The 20803-nt window shown below is 44.4% G+C and overlaps 1 pseudogene; it reads left to right on the top strand.

Moving 5' to 3' along the window:
• The first annotated feature begins 1195 nt into the window (after positions 1-1195).
• On the top strand, positions 1196-1313 carry LOC126337385 (5S ribosomal RNA; annotated as a pseudogene).
• Positions 1314-20803: the final 19490 nt, after the last annotated feature.

Here is a 20803-nt window from a genome sequence, read left to right as displayed (position 1 = left end):
TACTCATTTGCATATCACAGCATATTCTCCAAGTCGGTTAAATTTCGCTTCTGTAGCACGTCATCTTCGTGGTGTAGCAATTTTAATGGCCAGTAGTGTAGATTTTTGTTGTAGTTTATCTTATTTTTCACTTCTTATTCTCCAATATGGTGAAAATTCCTTGGGGTGGCTGTGTCGACGAAATTCCGCATTATTACGTTGCATTGCTGACTGCTTGTGGTCATGCGGTAAGGAAGATTATAAGATGCCCTTTTTGATTTAAGAGCGTGCAAAAATTTAACTGGACATAGAGAATGCTACACTGAACAATCTAAAGTAGGGAACCTGGAGTCGGAGAAGTCAGCGTAAGGAGATAATATGAATAAACTCATATCACTGTTAACTTCTTTATTTAATTAGTTAACTACAAATACCATCAGTTACACAATGAACGTTCCGTTTATACTGTATTTTAGGAAAATGTGTTGAAACTGACGGCCATCAATCTTAATGCAAGGATGGCATTGGCGAAAATAGTTCTGACGCACTGTGACAAATATCCCTGATATGCCTCGAGTCAGGTCACAAATGGTTCAAATGGCTTTGAGCACTATGGGACTTAACTGCTGAGGACCTCACACACATCCATGCCCGAGGCAGGATTCGGACCTGCGATCGTAGCGGTCGCGCCGTTCCAGACTGTAGCGCCTGGAGCCCCTCGGCCACCATGGATGGCGTCAGGTCACAGGCAGCTACAATTCTAGCAACTAATTCCATCTCCATGTGCATTGATGTCTCATACTCAAGTTTCTTTAACTATCCCCATAGGAAATAATCAAGGGGATTCAGGTCAGGTCACCTTGCAGACCATGTGATAGGACCTCCACTTCCAATCCAGCGACCAAGAAATGTTGTGTCCGTACTGCTCCACAGTATCACACTGTACATCTCTGAATAGCACTGAGTAATGTGTTGATTCAGAGCACATTCTGACTATGTAAATACGATGAAACATAGTAAAGTAAACAAAACCTGCATCATGACTTCCTCGTAATCAGGGTCGTCCTCCTTGTTTCCAAGCAGGAATTAAAGAATGTACCTTTAAATAAACAGCGCAGTATGTGTAAACCTGTACGCGTGTTAGTTGTAAATAAGCTGGATAACAGTAATGCTAGACAACGTGGTAGGAAATTTTACTCCCATATTTTCTTAAGTTGGCAACGGCCTTGCCGCAATGGTTACACCGGTTCCCGTGAGATCACCGAAGTTAAGCGCTGTCGGGCGTGGTCGGCACTTGGATGGGTGGCTATCCAGGAGGCCATTCGCTGTTGCCATTTTTCGGGTGCACTCAGACTCGTGATGCCAATTGAGGAGCTATTCGACCGAATAGTAGCAGCTTCGGTCAAGAATACCATCATAACGACCGGGAAAGCGGTATGCTGACCCCACGCCCCTCCTATCCACATCCTCCACTGAGGATGACACGGCGGTCGGATGGTGCCGGTAGGCCACTTGTGGCCTGAAGACGGATTGCTTACATTTTCTTAAGTTGGTTTCTTCGACCCCAGGTCCCCTGCCTTAAATTGTCCAGTATATAATTCCCTGTTGTACTGTTAAATTTTTACAAACTCTATGGAAACACCCTGTGCCATTAGTGCTTAGAGCCATTTGAATTAACCTGTAAACGTGCTCACACCCTGTGCCATTAGTGCTTAGAGCCAATTTAATTAACCTGTATATGTGCTCATAATGTAATTTGATGGTGTGTCGGCCTCTCGACAGCCCATGATCGGTTGTTTTCCGTGACTAAGAGATCTGGAGAATGTATTGGACGTGGCAACAGTCGAATATCCTTTGTATCCTATCCCTTCAAGCTACCTGCTTCGGCTTTATCAGGGTGACGATTGCGTCTTGGCAACGTCCGTTGTAGATAAATTTATCCTTATTATAGGGATGTTACTTGACGGCTGTGACTGTATTGGAACATTCTCATGAGATAATATATACTGCAACACTTATTTGTTACTAATATTTTACTAGCGCGACGCTTTTCGGCAGATGTTTGCCATCATCAGGTGCATCTGCAGTTACTTTCACACTGTATTTAAGAAGAAGAGAGGTTAGTTTCCTTTGCTGTGTCTGCCACTGAGCTTATGTGCGAGGGAGATAAATATGTTACAGTGTGTACAATATGTGATACGCATTATTAGTCATTTTGTTAGCGCAACGAAATTACCACAGAATGACTAATGATGCTCACCACGTACACTATAACACATTTACATTAATGAAAAGGCGTTTATTTGACACATAACCTTACTGGCACAGATAGCAAAGAGATCTACTCTCACTTCACCTTAACTGCAATGTAAAAGTAGCTGTAAATTTACCTGATGACGGCATCAAGCTGCAAAAACGCGTCGTGATTATAAAATATTAGTAACAATTCACTGTCAGAGTTGACAGGGTGAATCACCTTAAACTTGTGCGGTTTTCACAGAATGGGTTGGTATTGTTAGCGAGTCAAGTGACTGTTATAATACTTAGTGAATGTATTTTTTGTGCAAACATACATTTTTTTAAATGGAACAATACCATTGGCATTAAGAAACTAAAAGTAGGATAAATCAGAATGTCAGTGGTGTCTGTTGCAGGATTCTAATGCGAGTCGTTTACAAGACATCTTGAACGTTCTCGGCAATTTTTTATCAACCTCTTCAACCACTGACGTGAATGTGGTAGCGTTAACACCAAGACAGCGTAACACAAGGAAACAAGTGACGACAGAAGAGAGGAAAATTAATGTTCTTGCTGCTGTTGCAGCTGATCCGCACTTTAGCTTCTGTGCAATTGTACGCCGAAGTCGCATGAGCCAAGCAAGTTTCCCACACATTCTCCATCGACATAGGTTCCACCCTTACCACGTCTCTGTCTCCATCAAGAACTGCATGGGAACGATTACGAGAATCGTGTTAACTTGTATATGTGGGCATTAAGACAGAGTACATCAGATGTATCAAGTAACTTTTATGAAGCTACAGTTATCATTAATGGCCAGGTAAACCGCCGAAACATGCACTATTGGTGTATTGACAATGCACGATGGCTTCGTGACGTGGAACGTCAACGTCCATAGAGTGTAAACGTGTGGTGTGGGACAGTGAACCACCAGCCTATAGGCTCGTTTTCCATAGACGGAATACTGAACGCGCAGCAGTATCGCATCCTCGCAACAGACCATCTTCCACGGATGCTAGAAGACGTTCTTCTGCAGAGGCACCTGTGATACCAACATGATGGCTGTCCAGCGCATACTGTACCATGGAATACAGCATGCCTTCATGAATTGTTTCCAAATAGTTGGACCGGATGCAAAGGAACTGTGTCTTGGCCGCCCCGTTCTCCGCATCTGATGCGTGTAGAAATTTTTCTGTGGGGAAAGCTGAAAGACACTGTCTGCATGGACATGGAAACTACATCTAACGATATGCAATGACATATTACTTCAGCCTCCTCGGACATCTGTGCTGAACTCTAGCAAGTGAGCATCAGTCGTTCCAGACTAGACTGGAAGCGTGTATTGCGGTAGCCGGTGGTCATTTTGAACACAAGCTGTGATGGTCAGTTGTCTCGTTACTGGTCGGAATCCACATAACAAGTGTATGCACTTGAGTTGTTCTTTTGTGTGCTGACACAGGTATTGAACAAGTGTCGGGGTGAGAACTTAACAAAATGCGGCATCTCGTTAACTTATCGCTCTTGAATGCTGCAACAGATACTACTGACATTCCTATTTACCCTGCTGTTAACGTCAATAGCCATAAAGCACCCCGTCTTCGGGCCACAAGTGGCCCAACGAGACCATACAACTGCCGTGTCATCCTGAGATGGGGATGTGGCTAGGAGGGGTGTGTGGTCAGCACACCGCTCTCCCGGTCGTTATGATGGTTTACTTCGACCAGAGCCGCTACTATTCGGTCGAGTAGTTCCTCAACTGGCATCACGAGGCCAGTGCACCCCGAAAAATGGCAATATTGCATGGCGGCCCGGATGGTCACCCCTCCAAATGCCGGCCACGCCCGACAGCGCTCAACTTCGGTGACCCGACGGGAACCACTGCGGTAAGGCCGTTGCCTCGATAGCCATTGTTCCATTTAAACACGGGTATGTTTGCACAAAAAATACACTCTCTAAGTATCATTACAATCTGTTGATCGGAGGGCAGTACGATCCCCAGTCTACCAATCCATTCGGTGAAAATCACAAATAAGTAGTACTTTTCATTCCAGCAATATTTTCGATGCACGTTTTAGGAGATCACCCTGTGTGTTATGATATAAAAAACGTTCTTTACCCTCTGAGCCTCCACACAATAGTAAGCCCATTGTAATGCTGTATGCAGAACCACGATTCGTCTGGAAATATGAAGTGTTGTCGTTGGGCGCAACAATGACGTCACGCTGCTCTCTGCTATCGCGTCAGTGGTCGTCCTGCCGGTAGACCGTGGTGCTCTAGACGATGTAGCACTGTCCATGTGTATGCACACTAGCAGATTTCCTGACTTAGGGTACATGACATAGCGGTATGATTCTGTGGTATTGAGAGAAAGACATGCTTATCCTCTAGCGCGTTAGTCCCGTAGGGCAAGTGAAGTCCTGCATGCTGGTTAGTATGACATTCCTGAATTCACCGAGTTCATATTCTTATGACGGTCGTGGAATCTAAATCTACTTACATACTCCACAAGCGGTCGTTCTGTACTTGGCGGAAAGTACCCTCTATCTGTACCAGTCGTTTCAGCAAACGGAGGCCTCTCGGGGTAGCCGCGTGATCTCGGGCGTCTTGCGCGGTTCTCGCGGCTCCCACCCGTCAGAGGTTCGTATCCTCCCTCGGGCACGGGCGTCTGTGTTGTCCTTAGCGTAAGTTAAATTAAGTAGTGTGTAAGCTTATGGACCGATGATCTCAGCAGTTTGGTCCCATAAGATCTTACCACCAATTTCAAAATTTTTATCAAACAGAGCGACGGAAAAAATCACTGTCTATACAGGGATCGTATCTTCGAGGTCGTTATGCGAAATTTATTTTCGCGGCAGTAGAATCGTTCGGCAGATTGAAACGCCGGTCCCCAAATTTTCTCAATAGTGTTCGTGGGAAAGAACGGCGCCTTCCCTCCTGGGATGTTATCGAAGCATCTCCGTAATACTTGCATATTGTAACACATCTAGCAGCCCGTTTTTGAAGTGCTTCGATGTTTTCCTTTAATGGACCTGGTTTGGATCCCAAGCACTTTAGCAGTACTCAAGAACAGGTCGCACTAGCGACTTATATGCGTTCTGTTTTACGGATGAAACACACTTCCCTAAAATTCTCCCAGAAAACCGAAACTGACCATTCACCTTCTCTACCACAGTCGTCACATGCCCGTTCCAATTTATATCGCTCTGCAACATTACACTCAAATATTTTAACGTCGTAACTGTGTCAAGCAAAACACTTCTAATGCTGTATCCGACCATTAGCGGTTGTTTTTCCTCACGTTCTTCTACATTTGGAGCTACTGTAGCTGATAATCACTACACAATCTCCTACAGTGACTCAACTTCGGTATCTTACCGTGCACCACTGAATCATCAGCAAGTAACCGCTTATTGCTGCCCACCTTGTCCGCCAAATCATTTATGTATGTAGACAGTAATAACGATCCTATCACACTTCCCTGCGGCACTCCTAACGATACCCTTGCCTCTCATCAACACTCATCGTCGAGGACAACATGCTGGATTCTATTCTTCTTAAGAAGTGTCCGAGCCAATCACATATCTGGGAACGGATTCCATTTGCTCGTACTTTCTTTAAAAGTTTGCAGTGGGCCATCCTGTAAGATGATTTTCGGAAATCTAGGAATATGGAATCTGCGTGTTTCCCTGCATCCATAGTTCCCAGAATATCATGTGGGAAAAGGGCCCTGAGTTTCGCACGAGCGATGCTTTCTAAAACCGTGATGATTCGTGGACTTAAGCTTTTCGGTCTCAAGTAAATTTATTATAATCGAACTCTGAATACGTTCAAGACTTCTGCAGCAAATTGATATTAAGGATTCTGATCTATAAGTTTGCGGGACCGTTGTGTTGCCCTTCTCATGTACATGTTTACATACGCTTTTTTCCCAGTCGCTTGGAACTTCGTGCTGGACGAGAGATTCAGGATAAATATAAGCTATGTAAGGGACCAAGAGTATTCTTTGTAAAACCGAACTGGGGTTCCATCTGGACCTGGCGATTTATTTGCTTTTAATATTTTCAGATGTTTCCCTCCGCTGGGGATGCTTATTACTACGATCCCGACCAACACGTTAATTTGGAACTATAAACTATTACTCATATTGTCACGATTCTATCGCTGTTGACTTGCGACGCACGTTAGTGCACGTTTCTCTTGCTTGCACGAAGCATAACAAGATTCCTCACTAATTACCAACGACAATGATTTCTGAACAATAAATACGTTGCTTAGGATTTTTTTATACGCATAATGTAGATTGCACTTATCCTACGACGTGCGGCTGCGCTGAACAATTAATCATCTGCAAACATGTAGTACAGTTCACATCAATCTCGTGTTTGTTGTTTCTATGGAGATGGATTTTTAATGCCCAGCTGTATATATTTATTACTGTGTAATACTTAAGCGTGACAGATATCGGCATGTCAATCCATAGACCAACGACCGAGCGAGGTGACGCAGTAGTCTCCAGCCATCCTGATTTAGGTTTTCCGTGATTTCCCTAAAACGTTTCAGGCAAATGCCGGGATGGTTCCTTCCCCATCCTTCCCTAACCCGAGCTTGCGCTCCGTGTCTAATGACCTCGTTGTCGACGGGACGTTAAAAAACAGTAACGTAACCTAACCATAGACCAATGTGTGTGTGTATTTGTGTGTCTGTATGTGTGAGTGTGTGTGTTTGTGTGATACTTGGTATTTCGTTTCCTGATTCTGTTACTGCAGGTCCAGTCACTACTTAGGATGACTGCAGGTGGATGAGGGAGGAAGGACATCGTAAAAATAATTTTAAACGTATCTACTACGTGCAGATTAACGGGTTAATTTACAGCCTTGGTTAAGGTAACCATTATTAAAAACGAAATTAAAATCAGCGTCCCAGGTAACTGGAGCCAATGGTATTTCCCCCGCAGTTGTACATACGTCTCAAACTCTATACTCAAACGACCTTTGATTGAAAATCACTGAAATAAGCATCCGAGAGTGCATGGCCTCAGCTCCAACTTCTCATAGCTGGCGACTGCTTTTACAACAGATTGAGATCAATCTTTTATATTCGTTGGGTCATCACCTATCCATTGGCTACTGGTTCTTCTTTGGCAGTAAGCCCCGTGAGCTGTGCATGGCTCGTTGTTTGTCATTTTCAAGTACAGTACTGCCACCTCGTTTTCTTATTCCATTTACTGTCGTCACTAACTTCCTGCCTTACGTGCCTGTGAGCAGCAGCGCTCAGAGATAAGTGCTCTGTCGTGCCCTCTCTGGAACAACTGATAGTACTTCTGGGTCAACGTGTGTCTGGCAGTCAATTGAAGACAGACCAGCAGTGCAGTCGGGACGCAGCAGCAGTGAAGTCCGGGACAGAGCGCCGGTGAGGCGCCGACAGCCAGTGGCCGCCGACCGCTGGCTACACACACGCACTGTCCGACGAAGAGACATTGGAGCGGGGCGACTATTGGTTGGTCGTTCGGTGGGTCGTCTCATCGGCCGACGTATATTTGGTGCTTCGCCGTTTCCAGGTCTGGGCAGTTGGTCGGTTGGTGTGAAGCAGCGAGGAAATCTCCGCGGCGCGTGGTTTAGCCGAGGCCGCTGGCAGCGTCTACTCACGGTCAAAGTGTGTGGTGGTGTTCCAATTTCTACGAGGATTGTGTCTCACCAATCCTGGACACGAAAGTTGAGTTTTGGCTTCATCTACCAGCAAGTCACGACTGTTCAACTTTGTGTCGTTTGGATTTCGTTGTCGGCTGTTGGGACATTCACGCGAGCAACAACGTGTGTTTTCAAGTGGGCAATATTTAGCCACTCACCAGTTGAATTTAACTGTACTTGGTTATTTTGAACTGAAGTGCACCAGCCTTGTGGCAGTTACGTGCCCTGGCCGCTGACGTAAATTCAGGCAGTATATTTTCCTCATTGTGTTGTCAGTGTCCAGCATGGTGTGTAGTTCGACAGCTCAATGTATAACTGGTTGTGGGCGACAATACTTTCTATGTTGTTCCTTTGAACTCCCTTTTGTATGCTGGTCGGGTGGAGCGGATGTTTTTTTATCGGTGGCTCTGTTGACTGTCGGTTGGGTTGTCGTCGGATCGAGAATGGTTGGACTGACTGCCTTTCTCACCCCCGGAAACTTCTGAGCGCCGTTGGGTGTACTGCTTTTTCTTATTTGTTCTTGGTATTTGTATGACTTCTATCCGTTTTTTAAACTAAGGTTGTTTTGCCCTTAAGGCATAAGATTGTTTGGCCCTTCAGCCTAATTTAAAGAACTGGTGTAAGGTAAGGCCTTGGTCTTTTAAATTTCTGATTTTGGTGTGAGTCTTAAGTTATTGGCTTTCAGCCGATTGTAAATTAAAGTGGTCTTGCTCTTAAGGCATCACATTGTATGGCGCATTCAGCCGGTAAATTAATGCTGTGTTTTTTTAAAAAAATTCTTGGCTCTTGTGATGTTTGATCAAATAAATAAAGTTGTATGTTCAAATGGAACTGACAGCCGCTTATTTTGGCCCCATTCCACAATTTATACTACCTGTCCTGTCCTGCGGGTTTAGCAAGGCGTCTCATCACGTTCACCGAACTGAAAGTCGCGGCGATCTGTTTGTAAAAAGACTATTGCGCAAACAAGGGAGTAGCATTATCCGGCAACGGTCTATACTCCTGAAGAAAACTCGTAATTCATGATGTAGGTAACAGATAACGAAATGTTACGGATTCCACACGGCACACGACAGGAGTGAGGACTCTGAGCACTATGGTACTTAAGTTCTGAGGTCACCACTCCCCTAGAACTTAGAACTACTTAAACCTAACCAATCTAAGGACGTCACACAACACCCAGTCATCACGAGGCAGAGAAAATCCCTGACCCTGCTGGGAATCGAACCCGGGAACCCGGGCGTGGGAAGCGAGAATGACCACGAGCTGTGGACAACTGTGGAACACCTGGACTTTCTACGAAGTATTCCAGCGACTGGGAACTGTAAAACATCGCTGCAATTGATTGTTAAGTAGCAAACCCATTCGATTGTTATGTACCGAGCTTATCGCCGTTTATTACCTATAATGAAAGGCTTAGAGTGCTCCAGCCCGTCACGGCTTACAACTTGTATCCCTTGCTTACAGTAATTCAAATTATGATTCGTAATTGATTTTTGTCGACGAATTATTCCAGGGACAGTGAGAAACAACTCATGTCCCCCTAGAATATAGTAAACGAAAGCGCCGCTGATTAATCCCATTACACCATATCGAGTACAGTTTTGTCATCGGTGGCAAATCATGTGTCTATTGCGTGTAGGTTTCCATTCGGTACTGGGTGTATTTGCATGGATAGTCTGAATTTGAGCGAGCTAGCCGCGCGGGGTAATCGCGCGGCCTTGGGAACCTTGCACGGCTCGCGAAGCTCCCCGGTCGGAAGTTCGAGTCTGCCCTCTGGCATGGGTATGTGTCTTGTCCCTAGTTGAAGTTAGTTGAAGTTAGATTAAGCAGTGTGTAAGCCTAGGGACCGATGACCTCATCAGTTTGGTCCCAGAAGAACTTGCCACAAATTTACAAAAAATGAGCGAGCGAGGTAAAGCAATGTTTAAGATGCTGAGTTCTAGTCATAGTCCGATCCGCCCTAAATTAGATTTTCCATGCTTATGCTAAATCACTTACAACGAATGCTGCCTTGGCCCCCACAAATAAGCAACTGCTGTTTATCATTCTGGCTCGGTGTTTAAACAGATAAGTAACGTGATATTAAACCGAAGTGTGGAGGGATTTAAATTCTCGGTTGCAGGATTTTTTGTGATACTTATGCTTTTTGCAAAACTGCACCGTTTTCGAGGCTCTCGTTAAACTGTACGACCCCTTTATAAGGTCGGACCAACGCATGCTTCTCAAAGCGGTTGCATATTGTTCAAATGAATAACACGTACACGCTTTCGTTGGTTATTTTACACTTGGTGGTTACACTAGTGAAGGCCGTGCTTTAGTGTGTAAACTTAACTGTTTGACAATTCATGTCCCTTCTTGTACTCCATGAATGTTAACCATAGCCAAGCAAGTACATTTTGTAAGCTATCAGGACGTTGCGTTAAATGTCACACGTCATTCGAAAACAAACATCAATTATCCTGTCGCCAGTGTATGGTACGATTTTGGCTACACAATGTGCCTAACATTGCAATAGAGTATTCATATCTACCCTCGGTGACGCCTGGAAAAGGTATGAGATAAAAGAAGCACGTTTATATGACAAGCCCTCACGATTTTATATTTACAGATGTTGGACAAATACATGGAAACTGTGCCGTGCCTCGAAACGTTCCAGTATGGAGGGAGCTTCCGTAAGCTATGTAGCCGAAGTGTTTGGCGTTTCAACAGATACAGTATTGAAGATTTATAATGTACAGAGAGAAAAGCGGACAAAAATCATCCGTTCAGTCACAACCCGGACGAAAGGATGGTTGAGTAATCAGGACAGATGGTCATTGCAGAGGGTTGTGACGAAAAGTAAGAGGACAGGGGCTGGGTAGTCACTGAAGAACAACGCCACACTCGTGAACACTGTAAACACCAAAACAACACGAAAGGCGTAAGCAGTGAATTGCAGTGGGAGTTGGAATTCCCAAACCACGCATCGGTAACGCAAACGCCCATAACGGGACCATGTCACGGATTGCGCGGGCCCTCCCGCCGGATGTTCGAGTAGCCCGTCGAGATTGGGTGTGTGTGTTGTTTTTAGCATAAGTTAGTTTAAGTAATGTGTAAGTCTAGGGACCGATGACCTCAGCAATTTGGTCTCTCAGGAATTCACACACATGTGAAAATTTTTTTGAGCATAATGGGAAAACGTGGTACGGAAGACATAAAACCTGGCCTATGGAGCACTGGAAGTCGGTCGTCTGTTCGAATGAGTCTTTTTTCATAACGTTTCCAACTTCTGGTTGAGTTTATGTCCTAAGAATGAAACATGGCGGCGTTTCTGTTATGATTTGGGCAGCTATACCGTGACATTCCATCGTCCCCTTGCCTGCCAATGATTATGTGACAGTTTGGCTGGCCAGGTCCATCAAAGGTATAATGATTGTTTCCTAATGGTGATTCTGTGTTGCAAGACGACAACCCCTGTTCATACAGGTCGCGTCGTGCAGCAGCGGTTTTCTGAGCACGAGAATGAAGTGTCGCGTATACCCTGGCGACCAAAGGCACCAAATCTCAGTAGTATTCAGCTTTTCTGGTCTACTTTGGAGATGCGGGAGCATGACAGCTATGCACCTCCATCATCATTACCCAAACTTGCCTCTATTTTGCAGGAAGAATTGCATAAGATTCCCTTGAAAACCATATAAGACCTATATTTACCCATGAGTGGAAACTATTTTGCGTGCCAATGCGTTTCTTTCACCGCATTAGGCATGGTAATGGTTTGTAGTTTCGCTGTTGCCATATTTTTGTTCACTATTACGTATCTGACACCACAGCATCTTCGCAAAACGATTTAGTGTTAATCCATAGACGACACATACACTGGTTCATCTACATGACTACTCTGCAATTCACTTTTAAGTGCTTGGCACAGGGTTCATCGAACCACAATCATACTATCTCTCTACTATTCCACTCCCGAACAGCGAGCGGGAAAAACGAACACCTAAACCTTTCTGTTCGAGCTCTGATTTCTCTTATTTTATTTTGATGATCATTCCTACCTATGTAGGTTGGGCTCAACAAAATATTTTCGCATTCGGAAGAGAAAGTTGGTGACTGAAATTTCGTAAGAAGGTCTCGCCGCGACGAAAAACGTCTATGCTGTAATGACTTCCATCCCAACTCGTGTATCATATCTGCCACACTCTCTCCCCTATAACGCGATAATACAAAACGAGCTGCCCTTTTTTGCACCCTTTCGATGTCCTCCGTCAATCCCACCTGGTAAGGATCCCACACCGCGCAGCAATATTCTAACAGAGGACGAACGAGTGTAGTGTAAGCTGTCTCTTTAGTGGACTTGTTGCATCTGCTAAGTGTCCTGCCAATGAAACGCAACCTTTGGCTCGCCTTCCCGACAATATTATCTATGTGGTCCTTCCAACTGAAGTTGTTCGTAATTTTAACACCCAGGTACTTAGTTGAATTGACAGCCTTGAGAATTGTACTATTTATCGAGTAATCGAATTCCAACGGATTTCTTTTGGAACTCATGTGGATCATCTCACACTTTTCGTTATTTAGCGTCAACTGCCACCTGACACACCATACAGCAATCTTTTCTAAATCGCTTTGCAGCTGATACTGGTCTTCGGATGACCTTACTAGACGGTAAATTACAGCATCATCTGCGAACAGTCTAAGAGAACTGCTCAGATTGTCACCCAGGTCATTTATAAAGATCAGGAACAGTAGAGGTCCCAGGACGCTTCCCTGGGGAACACCTGATATCACTTCAGTTTTACTCGATGATTTGCCGTCTATTACTACGAACTGCGACCTTCCTGACAGGAAATCACGAATCCAGTCGCACAACTGAGACGATACCCCATAGCTCCGCAGCTTGATTAGAAGTCGCTTGTGAGGAACGGTGTCAAAAGCTTTCCGGAAATCTATAAATACGGAATCAACTTGAGATCCCCTGTCGATAGCGGCCATTACTTCGTGCGAATAAAGAGCTATCTGCGTTGCACAAGAGCGATGTTTTCTGAAGCCATGCTGATTACGTGTCAATAGATCGTTCCCTTCGAGGTGGTTCATAATGTTTGAATACAGTATATGCTCCAAAACCCTACTGCAAACCGACGTCAATGATATAGGTCTGTGACTATTTGCCTTGTAATGTTTCTTACACATTTTATGCGTATGTAGACCACCTGAAGATGGGTGCTTAATCGAAACCAGTTGTCTGGAAATAACTATTCGTTAGAGAAACGTTTATCTATAATGTCGCTGTTTGAAGCCGTAGGAACGTAACTTTCAACAGAACTACGCTTAGTAGAACGATGAACTATTCAAATCAGCCAATGAATTTACCACGTAGTATTGAGCTCCATTGGCATACACGCCACGTGACATCAAACATTAGCCCTCTTTCTGTTTCTTAAATATTTTTTGTACAATAAAGATACCAAGAGAAATTAATGGAAAAATCATCATAGAATATAATATTAGCATTTCAGGCCTGCAGCAATTCGTGGCCATAGTCTCTGAAGGGAAAATCTTCTCAGAGATGTGTGCAAATTCTGCTCCACAGCTCAAATCTCGATGTTTAGATCCCGCTTCTGGGGTGGTATTCAGGAGCCCTTTGGTGCATTAACACGAAGGGCACCAGGAGAATCCTCAAGAAAATCTCAGCAGAGGAGGAGAAACGATGATTTTGTTGTTTGGTGAGGAATATGAGGCGGCCTAATCTCCTAGATTTGACCCTCAATCGTGTTATCTGTATTGTTCTTTACAGTTTAATTAATATTTCTCTAATATTACGAGCTGAGTTATTTCTCAACTATAACCCCCCTTCGTGTTTATGTGGGAGATACTGTCCTGCACTTGACGTGTGGTACTTAAAACCCGTGTCCACAAAGCATTGGATGACTTGAAATGAATGATCGTATGGCACTGATGGCCGGGAGTCCAGACGTGGGGATGTTCGGCAGCCGATTTGCAACTCCTTTCAGTTGACGCCGCGTCGATGATGATGAAATGATAATGAAGACAACACCCAGTTCCCGAATGAGGTAAATCTCCGACCCGGGCGAAAATTGAACCCGTGCCCACTAGATGGCAGTCAAACGCTCTGACCACTCAGTTAAGGGGGCGGACGTTGAATGACTTAAGACATATAGAACACCCAAGACCAAAAGCGTTTGCCTGTCTTACACGTAGCTGGTCGTGAGAAGAAATCATTGACTAAGAGGATGACAATAACACGGTGAGGCTGTAATAAGGACTTTGAATATCGTTGAAATACATCACTTCAGGTCGGTTGTTCAGTGAGATGGCAGTGGAAAACATTTCGTTGCAGACATTGTCGCTCGTGTGGATAGCTGAATGACTTAATGCAGTAAAACCAAATTTATGAAACTTCAAAATGAAGAAATTTCTTCAAATGTGTGACTGCTTGTTGTCTTACTGTTTCTTGTGTTTATTCGTAAGTTTGGCAGAGAAAAAACAGCCTCTGAGGGGCAGTCATATCATAACCGAACAACCCCCACACAATGAGACAAAGAAATGGTTCCATTCAAAAGTAATCACCACGTTAAGACATCTATCCAGCTGGGGGACGAGACGTTCAGTTCCTGTTCCGTAGGACGCGGTCGGCCGTTGACGGATCCACAATCGCACCCACTCTTGCACTTCCCCGTTCAGCTGCAATCGACGTCCACGCACGTCTTCCTTCAGGTCGCCAAAGATGTAAAATCACACGGTGAAACAGCCAGCTTGTACGGAGGATGTTGCAGTGTTTCCCAACAAAATCGTTGAAGCGTTGCCTTCGTCGAATTGGCAATGTGCGGGCGGGCGTTATTGCACTGTAGTATGATTCCGTCCGACAGAATTCCGATTGCGCGAGTGCAAACGGCAAAGCCAGCAGTGGAAACTTCATACATCCCCCATCTCAAAGAAATCCAAAGCTGTTCACACAAGTTCCGGTAAGGTCATGATGACCTTCTCTGACTATAGGGGCCCTCTGCTCGTCCAGTTTCTCGAGTGTGGAACGGCTATCATTGCACAGTGTTAAAGACACTTTGCAGAAACTGCGACGCGCTATAAAGTCAAAAAACCCAGGAATGTCGTCGGACGGAATCATCGTGTTGCATGCCCGCTACCTCACTGCCAATATGAAGAAGGCTACAATTCAGTGATTTGGTTTGGAAACACTGTAACATACTCCTTTCAACCTGGGTCTTCCACCATGTGATTTTGAAATATTTAGAGACCTGAAAAAAGGCATGGGTGGACATCAGTTTCAGTCGGACGGGGAGATCCAAGAATGGGTGTGGTTTTGGTTCCGTCAGCGCCCGACCGCAGTCTACGTAACATTAAGACAAATGTCTCCATGTGTGTGGTGACTACTTTGGAACGCAACGATTTCGTCGCCCCGTTGTGGCGGGCGTTCGGTTTTCATTTGATTGTCCCTTACAGTTTTCACACCACACGGAAAGAAACAACACTATATTTTTGGGTAGCTTTCTTGAATTAAACCAGTCAGGAGTACTAAACGAGAGTTTCACATGCTAAGGTACATAATATATTTTATCAGATTTTCGGTTCCGATGTTGTCAGTATCGTTTGTGACTTGTGAGAACCAATACTGTTGACGTATGGTGAAGGCAAAGTGATTGAAATAAAAATGTTTCACTGTGCACAGAATTTTAAACGTGTCTAGTCTATCCTGGAGAGAGCAAGCAATACATAAGCATTCTGTTAGGAAGGTGCTCCGTTATTAATCTCCCGGATATAAGGTATTCGCCCACCCGTGCGCATGCCATTTTTCGTAATCATTGTAGCAACGCACCGTACACACATTATTATAGCTTATGAGTAGAAGAGCACTACCATACATGGAGTCGCGGCTGGAGCCTTATATGAGAAGGTGCGGAGATTTAGAGGCCTGCTGGTCTTGTTCTGTAATTGCGGTACTGAGCTGTAGCAATTCGCGATGTCAGCGCAATGACGTATGACCTTCGTTGCAGATTGGAAAGATTCCGCGTGAGATCCAGTTTGAGGTAGATGGCTCATGCATGCCTTCGTTATTGAAAGTGTGCTCCCACGAAAGAAAGAAGTCTATTTTTCACGTTACACTCCAGTTTCACTTAAACTGACAGTAGGTAAAATAAGTAATCTCTGCCTTACCAAACAGGAGGATCTGTCCGAGGTAATCGATTGGTGCGAAGCAGAGGCTGGGATGTGTATTTAACATGTGAAACGTCCCCTTAGAAAAATTATACATGACTGTGCTTAAACTGACACACAGTATTTTTAGCGCAACGCAATCTGACTTTCAATAATCCCTGCAAAAGAATGGCCCTGACTAACATTAACCTATACCTTTCACAAATCACTTACCTCACCAAAAATCTTCGTTACTCGAACTACTGCAACACAGCGAGCGCCACTACTGCCAGCTAAATAAAAGATTCAAACTACGGAAGGCACTAACTACTGATAGGTATAGTTAGCAAATGAAAGATTTTAATAGCGAACAAACAGTGTATTTACCTTAATAGTCAAAATATATATGGTAGTTCATGACATCCAGTCTTACAAATTACAAAACTCCGCCATCTCTCTCCCCACGTCCACCACTGCTGGCGGCTCACCTCCAACTGCGCAACGCTACGCGCTGTTAGCATCCAGCTGCCGCTGCCCAACACTACAATGGCAGACAACAATGCAGACTAAACACAGACTGCGCACGGCACAGCCAGTGATTTTTATACCGAGCGCTACGTGGCGGCGGCGTTACCAATAAAAAAACCTAAACAGCTTACTTACAGTTGTTGTCACTGATGCAACGTTTATTTGTTCTGCATCAGAGTTACAGTCAGGTGGTACAGTAACAGTGACTGGCGGCATCAGCAATTGTCTGTAAAGCGAGGACGCCTCTCCGCCAAAGTTCATTAGTTATTCAATAGCAGGTACTGTGTCCGAATCGTGATGGTGCAAGATCTTTAGAAGAAACTGGTTATATTTGTTTCAGCATTTTCGTAACAGTTATTTAGCCATTTTAATCTACTGTTTATGTCCATTAGGCCTACGTTTAAATCTAAATAAAAGATTCAAACTACTGAAGGCACTAACTACTGATAGGCATAGTCAGCAAATGAAAGATTTTGATAGAGAGCAAACAATGTATTTACCTCAATAGTGTTCAAAAGTCATAATGTATATAGCAGTTCATGACATCCAGTCTTACAAATTTCAAAACTCCGCCATCTCTCTCCCCACATCCACCACTGCTGGCGGCTCACCTCCAACTGCGCAACGCTACGCGCCACTAACATCGAGCTGCCCAACACTACAATGGCGAGTATTACAACAATGCTAACCAGCCACAGACTGCACACAGCACAGCCAGTGATTTTTCATACAGAGCGCTATGTGGCATTACCAATAAGAAAACCTAAACAGCCTACTTACACATGGTCATCAAGCCATTTCGATTTAGGTTTCAGTTACTTCACTGCATAACCTCACACAAATTCCGGATTCCTTTCTAAAGTCGTCCAAATTTTCTGCCTTGGCCTAATGCCTTAGAGATAGATTGAATGTTAAATTTATTTTCAGTTCTTGCGAAGAAGGTGGGTGACATGGCTGTCAACACTAGAAACCACTTTGTCAGTAGTAGTACCGAAAGTACGATGCGACCACCTATTATTTAGGTGATAAGGGAAACGACGTTTAGTATCAGCCAATAGTTCAATTAATGATTCAGTACTCCACTTGAGCACTCTGTGGACATGAATGTCAATGTGTATATGGACCACTGTTTACTTGATAGAGTAAGCTTACGGGCTGGTACAAGCCTTTCTAGTTGACGGTACTTGAGTGGTTTTCGTAAATCCATTTATTTTGTGGATGTATCCGTGATGAAAGAATAAACAGCGTTATGTGGTGTGTGCCTTTTTTGTTGTTATTGTTGTTGTCGTTATTGAAATGACAGTTGTAGTAGTAGTAGTAGTAGTAGTAGAAGTAGTAGTTATTGTTGTTATTGCCGTCGTCGCCTTCGTCGACGTCGTCGCCTTCGTCGACGTCGTCGTAGTCGCTATTGTCATCTATCGTTGATGGGTGGTTATGACAGAAGATAGGATGTGAAACATGTGCCGACACATTGCCTATTGCTAGTGAATAGCTGAAAATGGGCCCCAGAGCTTACTGTCTCTACACGACGGGCAGGACACCATGAACAGTGTGAAATGTTCCCACTGCCTAAGTCAATGCGAGGTTTAACTTAGCGTATTGCGGAAGGCGGGTGACTTGGAGTTCTCCACATCAAGTCTCCTATTCATGCAGTTCAAATACTGGTTTAGATTGAACTAATGAGATGTGTACGTAATCCACTGACAGATTTCTTATTATTCCCTATAGGGATACTACTCGTTCCACGTAGAACCGATCCTTGGTACCCGATCTTAGCATGAAAGACATTCACTAGAAGAATGACTACTGCTATGGTTTCGCTCTTCAATCGTCTCCATGAACACAAAATGAAGTATTTAGCTTACCACGATCGAAACTAGTCTCTTGAAACGTAAGTAAACCCACGCACCATTTCTTGTTATCTTGGAGGTACGTCTGTCAAAAAAACCGACAAACCACGTTCATTCTATCAAGTTTTGTGCTGATATCCTTTAGTATAACGCTAGTACTAAGCACTTCTGATCGCAGTCAGCGAACTCACAAATACTTCATCAATCACTGCATTGAGGTTTCAGCAGTTCAACACTTTATATTCGATCTACTATGTAGCTCGACCTGTTAAAGTTAATGTGTTCCCAAACACTTCGCCACGCATGTATTTCTCCTTTAGTACTATGAGATCGAACTCCTCAGTTGCTCCAAAACGACGTAGAGGAACGATGCAAAATGCTCTGCGCTCTTCGATTTTCTTCGTACTTACAAGATTGATTGCCTAAAAAAGGAGGACGCAAGTAAAGAAATGAAGAAACGGAAGAACATTGCGTATGAAAATTAGGATTTGAAGCATTGTTAACATCAAAACATTTGGAGCATGTTCAAAGAACTGCAGGTACTTGAATGTGTAATATTTATTCAGTTACCACTACCAGGGCCTTTTTGTTACTTATAAAATATATATGTATATCCCAATGGAAATTTTTGTTAACAAATACTGAATCATAATTTTGTAATAAAAATAAAAATCTTAATTTTAACTACCAATTACATAAAAATGACATTATTCAAAATAAATTAAAATTTTCTACAGAAAATACACGAAAGATCAAGTAGAAAAAAAAAGAAGATTTTATTTTCAGAGATTGAACAATTTTATTGTTGTATATAATTTTTCCCATTTACCAATAATGTTTTCTGCCTGCCTGTATCAACTTTTAATGTATTTTTATGCAACTAGTCACTAAAAAATACTTTTATTTAAAAGTACAATTCAATATATGTGAATTAACATTTCCGTTTGATAATACAGAATTTGTAAGTAAGAAAATACTGAATCAAGGGCTTCGCGAATACAAGAATTATACGCTACAGATTCAGTTATTATTTGTTATTGTTTCATTTTATGTTCTTCGACAGCTTAATAATACACTCCTGGAAATTGAAATAAGAACACCGTGAATTCATTGTCCCAGGAAGGGGAAACTTTATTGACACATTCCTGGGGTCAGATACATCACATGATCACACTGACAGAACCACAGGCATATAGACACAGGCAACAGAGCATGCACAATGTCGGCACTAGTACACTGTATATCCACATTTCGCAGCAATGCACGCTGCTATTCTCCCATGGAGACGATCGTAGAGATGCTGGATGTAGTCCTGTGGAACGGCTTGCCATGCCATTTCCACCTGGCGCCTCAGTTGGACGAGCGTTCGTGCTGGACGTGCAGACTGCGTGAGACGACGCTTCATCCAGTCCCAAATATGCTCAATGGGGACAGATCCGGAGATCTTGCTGGCCAGGGTAGTTGACTTACACCTTCTAGAGCACGTTGGGTGGCACGAGATACATGCGGACGTGCATTGTCCTGTTGGAACAGCAAGTTCCCTTGCCGGTCTAGGAATGGTAGAACGATGGGTTCGATGACGGTTTGGATGTACCGTGCACTATTCAGTGTCCCCTCGACGATCACCAGAGGTGTATAGCCAGTATAGGAGATCGCTCCCCACACCATGATGCTGGGTGTTGGCCCTGTGTGCCTCGGTCGTATGCAGTCCTGATTGTGGCGCTCACCTGCACGGCGCCAAACACGCATATGACCATCATTGGCACCAAGGCAGAAGCGACTCTCATTGCTGAAGACTACACGTCTCCATTTGTCCCTCCATTCACGCCTGTCGCGACACCACTGGAGGCGGGCTGCACGATGTTGGGGCGTGAGCGGAAGACGGCCTAACGGTGTGCGGGACCGTAGCCCAGCTTCATGGAGACGGTTGCGAATGGTCCTCGTCGATACCCCAGGAGCAACAGTGTCCCTAATTTGCTTGGAAGTGGCGGTGCGGTCCCCTACGGCACTGCGTAGGATCCTACGGTCTTGGCGTGCATCCGTGCGTCGCTGCGGTCCGGTCCCATGTCGACGGGCACGTGCACCTTCTGCCGACCACTGGCGACAACATCGATGAACTGTGGAGACCTCACGCCCCACGTGTTGAGCAATTCGGCGGTACGTCCACTCGGCCTCCCGCATGCCCACTATACGCCCTCGCTCAAAGTCCGTCAACTGCACATACGGTTCACGTCCACGCTGTCGTGGCATGCTACCAGTGTTAAAGACTGCGATGGAGCTCCGTATGCCACGGCAAACTGGCTGACACTGACGGCGGCAGTGCACAAATGCTGCGCAGCTAGCGCCATTCGACGGCCAACACCGCGGTTC

The sequence above is a fragment of the Schistocerca gregaria genome, chromosome 2, assembly GCF_023897955.1.
Source record: "Schistocerca gregaria isolate iqSchGreg1 chromosome 2, iqSchGreg1.2, whole genome shotgun sequence".
Taxonomy (NCBI): domain Eukaryota; kingdom Metazoa; phylum Arthropoda; class Insecta; order Orthoptera; family Acrididae; genus Schistocerca; species Schistocerca gregaria.
This window is presented reverse-complemented; position numbering and strand designations above follow the sequence as displayed.